The following is a 4,880-nucleotide window of genomic DNA, read 5'->3' as shown; positions in this document are numbered from 1 at the left end:
GGATCACCATGAGAGACAGAACAAACTGTTTGATTCCGTCTTTATTGGGAGCTGTATCACAGCTAATGGATGTAAAGCCTTCAGTATGCGATAGTGAGAGTTCAGTTATGCCAGGGAGTGGGAGTGAAGAGAACTGAACTGAAATTGAGTAAATTCATATTTAAATAGAGTGTAAATCATCAAAGTGTTCTGTCACTTAAAACTTATTACAACACTACCAGGAGTGGGGATCGAACCCACGTGGGCTTTCGCCCATTGGATCTTAAGTCCAACGCCTTAACCACTCGGCCATCCTGGTCTACAGCAATATGCTGCTCAGTTGTTTAACATTTAAATATGATTCAACAATTAAAAAAAAATTAAACCAGCGCCCTGTCACAGAAACGTACCCCGGTCTCCCGCGCAACAAGCAGGGGTACTCAGCACTGTACTAACGAGGAGCGCTTGTCCGCAGCTCAGCGTGAGCTCTGTTTGCTGTCAGCAGACATTTCCTCATTTCAAAAGACGTTTTCGCCTGCTCTCAGTAATTAATGTCGGTTTGAAGTCTGTTCCTGTTGTCTCCACTCTTGACGAAGAGCAGCCTTACGTAGGAGACTCCCTCTCTCAAGAATTTTGCCATCACCCTGCAAGAGAGAAGAGCCATCAACCACCAAGACACTTAACATTAAACACATGAAATGTGAGATGTTTTCTACTTAGGGATGTTATCGTTTCCACTCTAACTTCTTTGTCAGAAGTGGGATTTGAACAAACATCTCAAGGGGAAACTACAACCTGAACGCAACGCCTTGGACCACCAGCCATCTTGCCTGTGGCTCTTAAATGGAATGATATGTTTTATTTATTTCTACTTGATGATAAGGGAAAAAAAGTTAAATGTAATTAGGGAAATGTCTTTTTTCATGGGGAAAACAAGTCTAAGCAAATGTAAAGTTTAGAGCAGCACTCAATAAAAACTATCTGAAACCGGTAGCGCTTCTTATGCGGATCAGTATATTCCGATACCAGTAGTTCTGCAGAAGAAATAAGAAAAGCTGAACTCCAAGCACTGTGTTGCCATTACTGCTACTGTGGCTGTAGCTGCTATAAGATCTACTCAGCGGGCACAGAATGTTGTATGAGGTCGGACTGGTTTGCGATGTCTAAATAACAGTATGCGAATTTAAGCTTATTTAAATAAGAGTATTTAGAATATAATACATGCTCCAAAAGCGTTAATCCTTCAGTGGCTGCTATTTGAAACGCCTTCATAAATGACACGTAATAGAAATTTATGCAGCTAGATTTTATGCTTCACCATACATTGCAGTCATGAAAATAAATCTATTTTCTTTAACACCTCTGGAAAAAGTTCTTCTGTGGAGCAGGTTTCAGACCTCTGCGTACAGCGCCCTTGATGTCATTTTATTTTTACAGCAGCAAGCATCCTGAAAGTTTTTTTTTATATTTTTTTATTTGAACAACAAAAATACATATAATACAAAAAAGAGCACATATGACGTATCAACAACATCGTCAGGGGCACGTGCTATAATCCAATTACACTTTCTGAAAAATCTACTGTCCAGGCAAATGTACATGCTGATCTACAGAGTTCTTTTCTGCACTGAGCTGCTCATTTGAAATCCAGAAGGCAACACAGACGTGCTCCTATACCAAGAGTCTTATCTGGACCACCTGGGTAAAAAAACAGGAAACCTAAGCACTAATCTATACTGACAGCTTTTGAAAAGGAGCTCTGTAATATGCACAAATACAAAGACAAGGTATACATACTCCATAGGTTTAAAATTCAGGAATATGAATGGTCAATTGTTTACAATTGGAGTTTTTATGTTTCGTATGATTTAGCGACTTTTTTACAACATGTAAAAAAAAAAAACAGCACACCTAAATAACAAAGCCTTAGAGCTACAGAGAAAAACAAATTGCGTTTAAAGTAATTTTAAAGGCTCGAGATAACATTGCATTATAAACGCAAATGTTTGTTTTCTTTGTCGCACTTACGTTTTGTTTCATGCAGTTTATTTCTGACACAAGACATAACAAGCTTGTGTATTTATGACAAAAAAGCAGGGCAACAATTTTCATTGACCTTGAAACTAAAATTGTTAAAAAGTAAGTTAAATGCACATATAGTAAATATATTTTCTCATATAATGGTGTGTTTTTTTTGTCTAAGAATCCTTCATGAATGGTTTAACAGACACTTTGTATGATTAAAACAAATATTTACGAATTTTAACGTTTTATACAATAAAGTTTTATTGTGAACATGAGCCCTGTTTATCGATATCACCAATACAGTTCTGGATTTTATTCTGCCTTCCTATGCACAGATGAATTTTCTTTCACACAACAGCTCGCATGTGTGGTAGGGTATTAAAAGAATGATGTTGGCTTTTAATTGATAAACCATTTGCGTTTATACAAAATCACAATCCGTTGTCGCAGACATTGGGACATTCTCTGTTTAAACACCTGTCGTTTTCTTTTATATTGGCTCCTGTGCTTCGGTCCATTTGAGAGAGGAGAAGACACTGAAAAAGTCTTGTGAAAGTGGATTTTGCACCTGCGCCAATGCTGGAGTGGTATCATACAGACGCTCATACAAATCCATCACACGCTGAAAGCTCCGGAAGGCAACATAAAATATTGCTCTGTCTGTTGGTGGATTAGGTATGCACGCTTTTTTAATGTAAAATGCAATGTAAAAAGATCAAATTTGATTCAAAATCGATTAATGTAAAAACCGATAAAGCTCATGTTTTTTATCCAGTTTTATCTATATCTAGTTTTTCAAAGGTCTTTTAAAAAAATGTTTATCGCGATTGTGAAAGTTAGAGAAGGTGTACCAGCGGGTGCCTTCATATCGCCAGCGTCAGTCTCGCCTGTAGCTGCGAGAAGGTTAAAAGCGCACAAGTGATCTGTCTTTCGTCAAAATAATTGCTGGAGCAGCAGGACGCAGAGTACCATCCAGCAGCTGTAGATGGTATTCGGGGAAGAGCTGATTCTGTTTTTAGCACAGAGAATGAGCTCAGTCCGGCTCCCAGCAGAATCCATTCTGGTTTGGTTACTGTCAGACTGGGCGTCTGAGGCTCTTTGGATCGCAACGTGAAAAAAAAAAACAAAAAACAATTGCTCACATCGTGTGATTTCCACCAGAGGAAGGGAAGATATCACTTTAAAAAAAAAAAAACAGAACTGAATATTTGGATCCGGGGCCTCATACTTATCAAATTATTAAAATAATGATTATTAAAATATCAGATTGTGTTTCTGCAACATTTCGTGCACAGTACGCCGTATTTAACAATAAAACAACAGTCACAACGAGGGCTTTACACGCAGTCTGGGGTATTTTCCCTTTTTATATTTTTGCCACTTTATATCGAACCTGTTATACTCCCAAAAGTGCACAGTAGCTTGTAAATAAAAATGTACAATTCACCGCTGGTATAAACAGATGTGTGCCTTGTTTGCCTTTGTACGTTAAAAACACAAAAAACACAAACTTAATAATATAACGATGCAAAATCAATACCAAATCATAAAGCCAATTGAGTACATATCCTTTCCTTTGAAAACAGAGAACACCTTTATATCTACAAAAAAAACGTGACATTTGTATATTCTTTTGAATTACAAAGCAGACAGAGTAGTCCCTTAATTCAAAGATCAGATTTTGGCCAAAACAAAACATTCAGACGGGAGTTTAATTCGGAACAAGAGCCTCTGCTTCGTGGTTTATTGAGCTTTTGATCAACGTCTGAGTGAAAAAGATTTGCTATTTTAACTGTTTGATTAAAGTTCACAAAAAGCACCTTTCTTCGAGCTGGAGTCAAACCAGCAACCTAAGGATGCCTCACCATTTCCACTACAGTCCTCCGCTCTACCAACTGAGCTATCGAAGGGAAGGGGGGAATACTGTTTATCTTCAATTTAAGCCACGAATCAGGTTTCTGCAGTATGAACTTCCAGGGATATTACAAAATGTTTGATGGGGCATCAATCGTTCCAGGCGGATATTGACACCTTTTTTTCTCGAGGGATCATATTAAACATTTCATTCGTATCGAGAGGAGGATCACCATGAGACACAGAACAGTTTCATTCTGTCTTTATTAGAAAGTAGTGTTTGTGCTACATTAATAATATTTTCGTGGAAATATAGAAATTGTAATTTTTAAAACTTATATTTGAATCGAAATGTGGTTTTGAGTTAAATATTAGCATGTTAATGTAATTAGTTTGTGTTTGTCATTACTATATATATTCCCATGTTACTATAATTTGTAGCAGAAGTTTACTAGTTGTGTTTTTTATGATGATTATCATGTTTATTACAATATTGTATAAAATGCATAATTTGAACTACATATTTTTCAGGTGTGAATAATTGTATATTTTCAGAATAAATTTCTAAACCAAATCATTTGCTTGATTTACTAGTTTCTACACCTATAAGACCTATCTTTGATGTATAATAGACCTTTAACTACATAGGTATAACAGTCCTCTAAATGTATCCGTATAATAGAACTCCAACCATTTATGTATAATGGACATACTGTATAATCAGAGATGTCTAATTGACGTATAATGATATACGTATATTAGAATTTCATTCTAGACCCATTACGGACCACATTTATATGTCTAAGGTATGTGTTTAATCAACGTATATTCTACAGTACATCTTTTGCCCACTGGGGAGACACTACAACAGAGCATCTGTAAAAGCTCTCTACCTACCCGCTCTTAACAGAGACGTGACGAGGGTCTAAAGGGACATTTTGAGCCGTAGAAACATTTTATCATTCTGTACTTTCCTGTGCAGTCAGGCCAATTCCACTTCAACTGCACCCGACAACAGAGGT

At 36.9% G+C, this 4,880-nt stretch overlaps 2 non-coding genes across 2 annotated transcripts; both read right to left on the bottom strand.

The window, feature by feature from the left end:
* Positions 1–215: 215 nt before the first annotated feature.
* trnal-uaa (transfer RNA leucine (anticodon UAA)) lies at positions 216–298 on the bottom strand. The gene has a single exon. It is a non-coding gene; the product is annotated as a tRNA-Leu (tRNA).
* A 3,528-nt stretch (positions 299–3,826) lies between these two features.
* Positions 3,827–3,914, bottom strand: trnay-gua (transfer RNA tyrosine (anticodon GUA)). The gene is given in 2 exon segments: positions 3,827–3,862; positions 3,878–3,914. It is a non-coding gene; the product is annotated as a tRNA-Tyr (tRNA).
* Between the last annotated feature and the right edge of the window lie 966 nt (positions 3,915–4,880).

This window comes from Atractosteus spatula, unplaced genomic scaffold, assembly GCF_055471065.1.
Source record: "Atractosteus spatula isolate fAtrSpa1 unplaced genomic scaffold, fAtrSpa1.hap1 Scaffold_29, whole genome shotgun sequence".
In the NCBI taxonomy this organism is placed as follows: Eukaryota; Metazoa; Chordata; class Actinopteri; order Semionotiformes; family Lepisosteidae; genus Atractosteus; species Atractosteus spatula.
The sequence above is the reverse complement of the archived record's forward strand: the minus strand, read 5'-3'. Positions and strand labels throughout refer to the sequence as shown.